Below are 13,558 nucleotides of genomic sequence, written 5' to 3' on the forward strand. Positions count from 1 at the left end.
GGTGGGAATTCAGAAGAATGGGGGGGGGGGGGGGGAGGGACTTCATTGAAAATTATTGAATAGTGGAAAGGCCTTGATAAAGTGGATATGGAGAGGATGCTTCCTATGGTGGGAGAGAATAGAGGACACAACCTCAGAATACAGGGGCATCTATTTAGAACAGAGATGAGGAATTGCTTTAGCCAGAGGGTGGTGAATCTGTGGAATTAGAACCATAGACTACAGCACAGTACAGGCCCTTCAGCCCTCCATGTTGTGCTGACCCATATAACCATATAACAATCACAGCACGGAAACAGGCCATCTCGGCCCTCCTAGTCCATGCCGAACTCTTAATCTCATCTAGTCCCACCTACCCGCACTCAGCCCATAACCCTCCACTCCTTTCCTGTCCATATACCTATCCAATTTTACCTTAAATGACACAACTGAACTGGCCTCTACTACTTCTACAGGAAGCTCATTCCACACAGCTATCACTCTCTGAGTAAAGAAATACCCCCTCGCGTTTCCCTTAAACTTCTGCCCCTAACTCTCAAATCATGTCCTCTCGTTTGAATCTCCCCTACTCTCAATGGAAACAGCTTATTCACGTCAACTCTATCTATCCCTCTCAAAATTTTAAATACCTCGATCAAATCCCCCCTCAACCTTCTAAGCTCCAATGAATAGAGACCTAACTTGTTCAACCTTTCTCTGTAACTTAAGTGCTGAAACCCAGGTAACATCCTAGTAAATCGTCTCTGCACTCTCTCTAATTGATATCTTTCCTATAATTCGGTGACCAGAACTGCACGCAATATTCCAAATTTGGCCTTACCAATGCCTTGTACAATTTTAACATTACATCCCAACTTCTGTACTCAATGCTTTGATTTATAAAGGCCAGCGTTCCAAAAGCCTTCTTCACCACCCTATCTACATGAGACTCCACCTTCAGGGAACTATGCACTGTTATTCCTAGATCTCCCTGTTCCACTGCATTCCTCAATGCCCTACCATTTACCCTGTATGTTCTATTTGGATTATTCCTGCCAAAATGTAGAACCTCACACTTCTCAGCATTAAACTCCCATCTGCCAACGTTCAGCCCATTCTTCTAACTGGCATAAATCTCCCTGCAAGCTTTGAAAACCCACCTCATTATCCACAACACCTCCTACCTTAGTATCATCGGCATACTTACTAATCCAATTTACCACCCCATCATCCAGATCATTTATGTATATTACAAACAACATTGGGCCCAAAACAGATCCCTGAGGCACCTCGCTAGTCACTGGCCTCCATCCCGATAAACAATTATCCACCACTACTCTCTGGCATCTTCCATCTAGCCACTGTTGAATCCATTTTATTACTCCAGCATTAATACCTAACGACTGAACCTTCTTAACTAACCTTCCATGTGGAACTTTGTCAAAGGCCTTGCTGAAGTCCATATAGACTACATCCACTGCCTTACCCTCGTCAACATTCCTCGTAACTTCTTCAAAAAATTCAATAAGGTTTGTCAAACATGACCTTCCACGCACAAATCCATGCTGGCTACTCCTAATCAGATCTTGTCTATCCAGATAATTATTAATACTATCTCTAAGAATACTTCCCATTAATTTACCTACCACTGATGTCAAACTGACAGGTCTATAATTGCTAGGCTTACTTCTAGAACCCTTTTTAAACAATGGAACCACATAAGCAATACGCCAATCCTCCGGCACAATCCCTGTTTCTAATGACATCTGAAAGATCTCCGTCAAAAAATAATCCGTAAAAAATAGTACTAAACACACACTACCCCATAACCCTCCATTTTTCTTTCATCCATGTGCCTGTCCAAGAGGCTCTTAAATACCCCTAATGTTTTAGCCTCCACCACCATCCCTGGCAAATCATTCCAGGCACCCACAACCCTCTGTGTAAAAAAAACTTACCCCTGATGTCTCCCCTAAACTTCCCTCTCTTAATTTTATACCTATGCCCTCTGGTGTTTGCTATTGGTGCCCTGGGAAACAGGTACTGACTATCCACCCTATCTATGCCTCTCATAATCTTGTAGACCTCTATCAAGTCCCCTCTCATTCTTCTATGCTCCAAAGAGAAAAGTCCCAGTTCTGCTAACCTTGCTTCATATGACTTGTTCTCCAATCCAGGCAACATCCTGGTAAATCTCCTCTGCACCCTCTCCATAGCTTCCACAAGAATATATCAGAGGATGGTTTCTTTGCCACAGGCAGCCGTAGAGGCAATTTTTATGTATTTTTAAGGTAGAGGTTGATTGATTCTTGATTGGTCAGGCATTAAGGGATACGGTAAGAAGATAAGAGATTTAGACTGAGAGGAAAATTGGATCAGCCATGATGAAATGGTGAAGCAAACTCAATGGGCCAAATGGCCTAATTCTGCTCCTATACCTTATGGTCTTATGGTCTAAATAAGCAATAAATATTGAGAACATGAGATGAAGAGTTCTTTAAAGTGAGTCCATAGACTGAGGGATCATTTCAGTGTTGGGGCAAGTAAAATTGAGTGAAGATATCCCTTTTGGTTCATGGGAAATAACTGTTCCTGAACTTGGTGGTGTCTATCCTGAGGCTCCTGTACTCTTTTTCTGATAGCAGCAGCAAGAAGAGAATATGACCAGGGTGGTGGGGTTTCCTGATGATGGATGCTGCTTCATGCAACAACGCTCCTTGTAGATGTGCTCATTGATGGGGAGGGCTTTACCTGTGATGGACTGGGCTGTATCCAGTACTTCTTGTAAGAATTTCTGTTCAAGGGCATTGGTGTTTCCACACCAGGCTGTGATGTAGCCAGTTAATATACTCTCCACCACACATCCAGAGAACACAAAGTGCACTGCAGATGCTGTGGTCAAATCAAGACATGCAAAAAAGCTGGATTGAACTCAGCAGGTCGGGCAGCATCCGTTGAAAGGAGCAGTCAACGTTTCGGGTCAAGACCCTTCGTCAGGACTAAGGGAGGGGGCAGGGGCCCCTATAAAGAAGGTGGGGGGAGGGTGGAAAACCAATCAGAGGAAAGATCAAGGGGTGGGGGAGGGGATAGGCAGGACAGGTCAAGAAGGAATCTAAGGGGAAAACACTATGGGTAGTAGAAGAAGGCAGAGTCATGAGAGGTGATAGGCAGCTAGAAGAGGAGACAGAGTGAAGGTGGGATGGGGAAAGTTCCATGCCCAGCATGACGCTGAACTCTTCTGTCACTTACGTCTCCGAGCCTACTACTTTAACAAGGATTCCCCTCCCCCTATTGATGACCCCTTCTCTGGTCTTCAACCCTCCCCTTCCTCCTGGACACCCCCACTGCGCCTTCTACCTGCACTCGATCTTTTCATCTCCAACTGTCGCTGAGACATCAACTGTCTCAACTTCACCACTCCTCTCTCCTGTTCCAACCTCACTCCCTCTGAACTAATCCTAACCTCACCATCAGGCCAAACGGCAGCTATCTGACACCTCCTCTTATTTACCCCGGAACAGGACTCAACCAAAAAACATCAAACCATTGTCTCCCGTACCATCACTGCCCTTATCAACTCCAGAGACTTTCCATCCTCAGCCCCACACCCCGCACTGCTCGCTTTTACGTCCTCCCCAAGATCCATAAGCCTGACTGTTCTGGTAGGCCTATAGTTGCGGCCTGCTCCTGTCCCACCGAACTTGTATCTGTCTACCTCGACTCCATTTTGTCACCCATAGTTCAGTCCCTCCCTACCTGCATCCGGGATACATCCCATGCCCTCCACCTCTTCAAAAACTTCCAGGTCCCCGGTCCTGACTGCTTCATTTTCACAATGGATGTCCAATCCTTATACAGTTCAATTCCCCATCCAGAAGGCCTCAAAGCCCTCTGCTACTTTATGGACAGTAGACCTCACCACTTCCCCAACACCACCACACTCCTCAGGTTGGAGGAACTGGTACTCACACTTAATAACTTCTCTTTTGGCTTTTCCCACTTTCTCCAGACCAAGGGTGCAGCTATGGGCACTTGCATGGGCCCTAGCTATGCCTGCCTCTTCGTGGGTTATGTGGAACAGTCTATGCTCCAAATCTATACTGGTACTGCACCCCAACTTTTCCTTCGATACATTAACGACTATATTGGTACTGCTTCCTGCACCCATGCTGAGCTCGTCAATTTCATTGACTTTGCCTCTAACTTTCACCCAGCCCTCAAATTCACTTGGTCCATCTCGGACACTTCTCTCCCCTTTCTCGATCTCTTGGTCTCCATCTCTGGAGATATAGACTGTCCACTGACATCTTCTATAAACCCACTGACTCCCATAACTACCTTGACTATACCTCTTTCCCACCCTGCCAAATGCAAAAATACTATTCCCTACTTCCAGTTCCTCCGTCTCCGCCGCATCTGCTCCAAGGATGAGGCTTTCCGTTCCTGGACATCCCAAATGTCCTCTTTCTTTAAGAATCGTGGTTTCCCTTCTGCCATCATCAATGATGCCCTCACCCGCATCTCCTCCTTTTCCCGCACTTTAGCCCTCACCCCATCTTCCCGTCACCACACCAGGGACCGTGTCCCCCTTGTCCTCACCTATCACCCCACCAGCCTCCGGATCCAGCATACTATCCTCTGCAACTTCCGCCACCTTCAACAGGACCCTACCACTAAGGATGTCTTTCCCTCTCTACCCCTCTCTGCTTTTCGCAGGGATCGTTCTCTCCGCGACTGCCTGGTCCACACGTCCCTCCCCACAGATCTCCCACCTGGCACTTATCCCTGCAAGCGTAAGTGCTACACCTGTCCCTACACTTCATCTCTTACCACCATTCAGGGCCCCAAACAGTCCTTCCAGGTGAGGCAACACTTCATTTGTGAGTCTGTTGGGGTAATCGATTGCATCTGGTACTCCCGGTGCGGCCTCCTCTACATCGGCGAGACCCGACGCAGATTGGGGGACCGCTTCGTCGAGCACCGTCTGCCACAACAGACAGGATCTCCCGGTTGCCACTCACTTCAAATCTCCTTCATATTCCCATTCGCATATGTCCATACATGGCCTCCTCTACTGCCATGATGAGGCCAATCTTCGGTTGCAGGAATGACATCTCATCTACCGTCTGGGTAGTCTCCAGCCCCTTGGTATGAACATCGAATTCTCCAACTTCCGGTAATTCCCTCCCTCTCCCTTCCCCCATCCCACCTTCACTCTGTCTCCTCTTCTAGCTGCCTATCACCTTTCATGACTCTGCCTTCTACTGCCCATTATGCTTTCCCCTTAGATTCCTTCTTCACCTCTCCTGCCTATCTCCTCCCTGCTTCTCCTCCCCCAACCCCTTGATCTTTCCTCTGATTGGTTTTCCACCCTCCCCCCACCTTCTTTATAGGGCCCCTGCCCCCTCCTTCTTTAGTCCTGACGAAGGGTCTTGACCTGAAATGTTGACTGCTCCTTTCAGCGGATGCTGCCCGACCTGCTGAGTTCATCCAGGTTTTTTGTACATCCAGAGAAGCTTGTCTAAGTTTTAGGTGTTGTGCCAAATCTTTGCAAACTCCTAAGGAAGTAGAGGTGCTGCTGTACTTTCTTTGTAAATACACTTACTGGACCCAAGACAGGCCTTCTGAAATGATAACACCAAGGAATTTAAAATTACTGACCTTTTCCACCTCTAATGAGGACTGGCTCATGGACTTCTGATTTCCTCCACCTGAAATCACTAATCAGCTCTTTGGTCCTACTGACGTTGAGTAAGAGGTGTAAGAATGTAGCACCACTCACCCAGATTTCAAGGTTCGACATATTCAGTCAGAGATGCTCTTCTGCATGCAGCTGTTGTAACGTGTGGTTATTTGAGTTCCTGTTGCCTCCCTGTCAGTTTGAACTTTCATGGCCATTCTCCTCTGACCTCTCATTAACAAGGTGCTTTTGTCCCCAGAACTGCCATTCACTGGACATTTTTGCTTTTCGCACTGTAAACTCTAGAGACTGAGATTTTCATGCATGAGATCAGCAGTTTCTGAAATAAACCACCCTGACTGGCACCAACAATAATTCCATGATCAAAGGCACTTAGATCACATTTCTTCTTTATTCTAATGTTTTGTCTGAATATCAACTGACCTCTTGACCATGTCTACATGCTTTTATGCATTCAGTTACTACCGCATGATTGGTTGATTAGTTATTTGCCTTAATGAGCAGGTGCACCTAATAAAGTGGCCACTATGTGTATTTTCTTACAGAACGGGTGAAAGCCACTAGCTAAGTCGTCGTGGCTATCCCTTGAGGTCGAGGATGATGGTCTCCATTCCGTTTCCACAGAGCCCGTGCGTGTATTTGTTTAACATGTACTTGATGTTACACTCCGAGAAGCACACGATACTTCACAACTCAACCAACTGATTCCAATGACATGGAAACCATGACAATTGGAGCTGATGGATTTGTTGCAGCCTTCATCCGCCTTCACAGCCGTTGAGCTTAAAGTAACTTTGTCGGCCGTTGAGGTCTTGGTTGGATTGTTCTTTGTCAGGGACCTCACCCTCGACCTTACCGCCATGGGTGACCCTACCAGGAGCATAGCTCCAGATGGCATTGCTCTTGGGATCTCAAGACCACACAAGTTTCACCACCACGACAAGGTGACAATCCACGGTGAAGATTGCTAAGTGCATTGTTATTGATTAAACAACAACTGTGTTCTGGAAGATCAAATTACATGTAATACCTTAATCTTGATATGCTGAATTAATGAATGTAATTGGAACCATTTGAATGTTATTTCCAATCACATCTTTAATCTCCAGAAAATGCTGAAGGAATTCAGTAGGTCATGCAGCATCTTTGGGGGAACAGGAGCAGCAGATAAAATTCCACTCTTAAGTCATGGTTATTGGCACGCTGCACCTAGTCTAAACATTTATTCCTTCTCCTGTATACTTCCCTACACCGTATTCAATCTGTCTGTTTCCCATTAGTCCTGTAATTTGGCTCTGCTTCACTGGGAAACATGTTGGAGGTGGGGTGCTGTATTGCTGAGAAAAATATTGGTGACATCACACGAGGTTACTTGACACCTTTGTGCACTGTGATTGGGACTACTGTGGACCTGTTGTTTAAAACAGTGGCCTTCATACAGTCAGGCAGCACAGGTAAAATGGCAGCAAGGGATGCTCCACAATACTCCTCAATTAATGCCAAAGTGTTTGGAAAGGTTGGAAAGGGTCATGTACTTTGCTTGGTGTTGCTCCTGACTATTCTGTTAGGCTGGTCACTCAGTGAAGCTCATGGCCTTTCTATATCCAGATAGAATCCTCACTGCAATTTGGGAGCTGTTTTTCTGCCTATGGGGTGTTTGAGAAAGACCTTGGAAATAACTTTTCCCATGACTGACAGCAGGGAGGACATTGTAAGACATTGATCAGGCCACATTTGGAATATTGTGAGGAGTTCTGGGCCCCTTATCTGAGATAAGACTTGCTGGCATTGGAGATGGTCCAGAGGAAGTACACAAGAATGATCCTGGGATTGAAAAGGTTAATGTAGGAGGAGCATTTGATGGCTCCTGCCCTGTACTTGCTGGAGTTTAGGAGGAGGAATCTGATTGAAACCTTCTGAATATTGAAAGGCCTGGAGAGTGGATATGGTGAGGATGCTTCCTATTGTGGAGGAGTTGAGGTCCAGAAGGCATATCCTCAGAATACAAGAATGGCCCTTTAGAACAGAAATGATGAATTTCATTAGCCAGTGGAAATTCATTGCCACAGATGCCTGTGGAATCATTGGGTATTTAAAGTGGAGGTTGATAGATTCTTAATTAGTAATGGTGTCAAAGGTTACAGGGAGAAGGCAAGAGAATAGGGTTGAGAGGGATAGTAAATCAGCCTGGATGGAATGGCAGAGCAGACTCAATGGGCTGAATGACCTAATTCTGGTCCTATGTCTTAAAAGTATTAGTGTTTTTTTTAAATCACTGACATATGTCCTGGAACTATTCAACCTGTGTCATGTCTAATTCACAACCAGCCATAAAGATACGTCATCTATAATTGCACATGTTCAGAAGCTGTTCACTGAGCAGTTAATATATAGGCATATATAAGGATAGCTTCACATGTAAAGTCTGCAAAACAAAGGTTGTCTACCAACCTCTCCCTGCAGGACAATTGTGCCCTTTGACAACAAAGGTCCTTGATGAAACAGACCAGTTTCTGTGTCCTGGATACTAACTCTTAGCAAAGGCAGATATCAATGCTTGAGGTCTTGTGATTTCTGCCCTCCTGTATGGTTCTAAAATGCGGGCGACCTACAAGGTAGCTCTCAAGGCATCAGAGAGGTACCACCAAATCTGCAAATTACTTCAAACCCACTGTTGGGACATGCGAACCAAAGTGAGTGCCTACTCCCAGGCCAAGTAAAATCCAAATTAAATCCAATTGTTTGTGAACCTGAGTCATTCACCCACATGACACCAGATTCAATGCTGAAGATATTGGGTGGACAGAGGTAAAGATCCAAGGATGTTTCAAAACCTGCTTGAGAAAGTGTAATACTCACATTGAATCAAGTAAAGCTTGGGCACATGATCACTTCAAATGGGAAATGAATGGCATTGAGAAACATGTCCATGTTGCAGGAGCACACAATAACCCACTCCAGTCTGCAGGTCCCATCAAGCACCTCAGTAATGGAGTGCAGGTAAGGAATGCTGAAAAAGTAGATGGCCGAATCAAAGGTGCTGATGAATCTGCATGTAAGACAGAGTTTGAGAATCTGGCTCCACAATAACCTCTTACTTACTGCTGCCATCACGAAGAAGGCAATCACGCCAGCAGGTATAGGAACTCTCAAACATCAGGCTCTTGAACCAGAGGGGATAACGTCATTTAACTTCTCTTGCCCCATCATTAAAATGTTCCCATAATCTATGGACTCACTTTCAAAGGACTCTGCATCTCATATTCTCAATATTTATTGATTTTTTTTTGTATTTGTTGTCTTTTGCACACTGTTGGGCATGGTCATTCATTGATACTGTTATGGTTGTTGGATTTACTGAGTATGCCTGCAAGTAAATGGATCTCAGGGTTGTATACGGTGACATGTATGTGCTTTGATAATAAATTTACTTTGATCTTAGAAACAGGATTCATGCCATTGATTTGAGGAACTGTGAAATCTGTAATTAATTTAAATGACAAACACCAGCAATTTAATTACATGGCAAGCACCAGTAACATGCAAAAAATCCACTGAGGAATGCTGGCAGAGGAACCAACAAAGATTGCCACAATGGCTTTGAAATTCATCCTTCCAAGTTGCTGATTTCATGGAATCCTTTTTAAACAACTTAACACAAAATCTTGAAATGGAACTGTAGCAGACAAAATAAATGGGCCAGAATGTGTGACCTGCAGACTGGCAGATTCTGTGCTCAGCTCCAGTATCTCTCCTTTAGCAATGGATAAACTGCTGAAGAAACTCAGCAGTTCAGGCAATATGTATGGAGGGGATTAAATAGTCAGTGTTTCAGGTCTTGTTGGTGCTTACCAAGGCGTACATTTATCATAGAGGTCCATTGAAAGTCTAAAGTCGAGTATAAGCACAAATACATGGGTGTAATAACAAACTTAGTTGCAGCACTTTGCATCACATGAGCAGCATTCGCAAGAAGAAAAAAGTAAATTATACACTAGTTTTACAAGAAAGGGTACAATTTGAACAAGGTCCATTGTAGTACCAATTCATCAAAGTGGTTATAGTGTTGTGATACTGAGGTAGTGATTAGGGTTGCAGAGATTGGTTCAAGAACTGAATGGTTGAAGAGAAGTAGCTGTTTTTGAATCTGATGGTGTGTGACTTAAGGCCTTTGTACCTCCTGGCAGCTGGAGGCTGTGAGAAGATGGCATAGTCCAGAAATTGGAAGATCTCTGATGATGGGTTTGGCCTTCCTGTGGTAACACCTGTAGGTGCCACCAATGAGCTGTGCCTGTCAAGAGTTCACTATTCTCTGCATTCCTGCTCATTCAAATTGTTGTATAAGACCATAATGCAAAGACCTGGGACATGGGAATTTTCAAATTCAACCATTTTATTGTCTCTCATAGTTCATTGCAGATACAATGAGTTCACATTGTCAGTGCACTGTGTCAGCTATGTATTTCCTCTGTCATTCTGCCCTGAGACCGTGCATTCACTTTAGGGATCCCATGGATTAGATTCAAATTTATTTAACGCATGTGCATTGCAACATACAGGATTAGGTAATTACTTAGTAGCCTATTATGTGGTCAACACATTCACTGACAATCTATCACATGGGCCATGCATTCACTCTGACAGAAGGCCATGGATTTTTTTTAGCTACCCTTCCATGCCAGCTACTGCAGCCTGGTCTTATAGGAGATTGGGGCTGAAAGGAAAAATGGATCAGCTATGATGAAATGCCAGAGCACACTCAATAAGCTGAATGGCCAAATGGCCTAACTCTGCTTCTATATCTTATGGTCTTAAACTGCCTTTTCCTACAGCTCTTTTTTGGAAAGTGCTTTAGGACTATTAAAACAAAAAAACACGCCATCTTAAAATTTTGTTCCCCCAGGCAATTAATGTGATTAACCATCCTACTTAGCCCCCACACCCCTCTGTCTATAAGCCCCTCACCCCTCTGTCTATTAGCCCCACACCCCTCTGTCTGTTAGCCCCTCAGCCCTCACTGCATTGCACTAAAGACACTTTAAACCACTTTTTATAATGCTGTTGAATTGAATTGACTTTATTTCTCACATCCTTCACGGATGTGAGGAGTAAAAATCTTTACGTTACATCTCAGTCTGAATGTGCAATTTATAATTAACAGAATAGTCAATATAACAGAAATATAGCTGCGTCAGCATAAATTATGCAGTCTGGTGGAAGAAGCTGTCCCAGAGCCTGTTGGTCCTGGTTTTTGTGCTGCGGTACTGTTTCCCTGATGGTAGCAGCTGGAGCAGTTTGTGGTTGGGGGTGACTCGGGTCCTGAATGATCCTTAGGGCCATTTTTTGCTCAATTGTCACTGTTAAAAGCTGTCTTAGTGCATGTAGGTACTAACGATATAGGAAGAAAGCATAATGAGGTCCTACAAGCTGAATTTAGGGAGCTAGGAAATAAAGATTAGGACCTCAAAGGTAATCATCACAGGATTATTACCGATGCCACGTGCTAGCCAGAGTTGGAATATCAGGATATTTAGAGTGAATATGTGGCTTGAGCGGTGGTGCGGGAGGGAGGGAGGATTCTTGGGGCATTGGAACCGCTTCTGGGGGAGGTGGGACTAGTACCGTCCGGACTGTCTACATTTGGGCAGGGCCAAGATCAATGTCCTAGGGAGATTGTTTGCTAGTGCTGTTGGGGAGGCTTTAAACTGATATGGCAGGGGGTTGGGAACCCACACAAAAAAGAAGAGGGAATTGATGCAGAGACCAAAGCTAGAGTTAGTGAAGAAAAAAGTATGAGTACAGTGCATAAAAGTAAAAAGCAAAAATCGCATAGGTCACTAGATTCTAAAAGGACAATGAGTATAAGGGCAATTGAAATGCCCTTAGTATTAGAAACAAGGTTAGTGAACTTCTAGCACAGATCAGTACCAAGGCATATGATTTAGTGGCCATTACAGAAACCTGTTTGCAAGGTGGAGATGACTGGGAATTAAATATCCAAGGGTATCAGGTGATACGGAAAGATAGACAGGAAGGTAGAGGAGATGGGGTAGTCCTCTGGGATGAGATCAGGGCGATTATAAGAGACGATATGAGAACTATGGAGCAAAATGTTGAGTCCATCTGGGTAGAGATTAAGAATAGTAAATGGAAAAAAAAATCACTGGTGGGTGTTGTCTATAGGCCGCCTGATAAAAATATTGTCCTGGCAGAGGCAATTAACCAAGAAATAACTGAGGCTTGTAAGAACGGAACGGCAGTTGTAATGGGGGATTTTAACTTTGACATAGATTGGGTGTATCAGGTTCATCAAGGAAGTTGTAAGGAGGACTTCATAGAATGCATCCGTGATGGCTTTCTTGAGCAGCATGATGGCTTTCTTGAGCAGTTAGTGAACCTACAAGGGAAAATACTATCTTAGATGTAGTCCTGTTCAGTGAGACAGGTAAGATTAACAATCATGTAGTCAGGGATCCTCTTGGAAAGAGTGATCATAGTATGATTGAATTTCGCGTTCAGATTGAGGATGAAACAGATCTAACTAGTGTATTATGCTTGAACAAGGAAGACTGCAACAGGATGAGGGAGGAGTTGGATAATGTGGACTGAGAGCACAGGCTATTTGGTAGGACAGTTGAGGATCAGTGGAATACTTTCAAAGAGGTTTTTCACAGTGCTCAACAAAAGTATATTCCAGTCAAAAGTAAGGACAGTAAGTGTGGGGAGAGCCAGCTTTGGATAACTAAGGAAATAAAAGATAGTATCAAATTAAAAGCTCTTGTGTACAAAGTCGCAAAGGGTAGTGGGAGACTGAAGGATTGGGAAATCTTTAAAAAGCAACAGAGAACAGCTAAACAAGAAATAAGGAAAGGGACAATAAGAGTATTGTGGCGACCCACTTCCTAGCACACGCGAACCGGCTCATAAGTAGCCAGCGTGCGGGCACAAAGGCCAGGTCCGCAACAAAGGGTGAAAAGCCTGGTGGGGGGGTTTGTGAGTACGTGTCTCTTGGAGCGTCCGCGCCCGGGGAGGGCGGGATGAGGGAGGCTTTAAAAGCAAGGCTGTGAAGTTCGAATAAAATTATCTTTGATTGCAGTTTACCGACGCCGTGTCGTTATTTTAGCGCTGCGTGTAGCACACCGCTACAATTGGTGACCCTGACGGTCCAAACGCTTTTTGGACCGGAGATGAACGATGCCGCATCTGTTCATGCGGTTTCGTTGAAACTGCCAAGCTTCTGGACGTTCCAACCTCACCTATGGTTTCAGCAAGCAGAAGCCCAATTCCACGTTCAGCAGATAACCTCAGAGGACACCCGTTACTACTACGTGGTGAGCTCCCTCGACCAGGACACAGCGGCCCAGGTTGCGGAGTTCGTACAGACTCCCCCAGCGGACGGCAAGTACACGGAATTCAAAGCCCTGCTCCTAAGGACTTTCGGACTCTCACGGCGTGAGCGAGCTGCCTGTTTACTGCACCTGGATGGCTTGGGAGACAGACCGCCATCGGCTTTAATGAATGAGATGTTGTCTCTGGCCAATGGACACACACCCTGCCTCATGTTTGAGCAGGCATTCCTAGAGCAGCTGCCCGAGGACATACGCCTGCTGCTGTCCCACGCAGATTTCAGTGACCCCCGGAAGGTGGCAGCCCGGGCGGACTTGCTGTGGAATGCCAAGAAGATGAGTGGGGTGTCCGTTGCACAGATCACCTGGCCACGTTCCCAGCAGCAAACCAGTCGAGGCCCAGCCGCAGAGCCCACTAACCCCAGCGGCAGGGGTGAGGAGCCCAACAAATAATGGTGTTTCTACCACCAGCGGTGGGGTGCAGAAGCCCGCCATTGTCGCCCGCCCTGCCAGTTCCCGGGAAACACCAGGG

The sequence above is a fragment of the Hypanus sabinus genome, chromosome 8, assembly GCF_030144855.1.
Source record: "Hypanus sabinus isolate sHypSab1 chromosome 8, sHypSab1.hap1, whole genome shotgun sequence".
NCBI classification, from domain to species: Eukaryota; Metazoa; Chordata; class Chondrichthyes; order Myliobatiformes; family Dasyatidae; genus Hypanus; species Hypanus sabinus.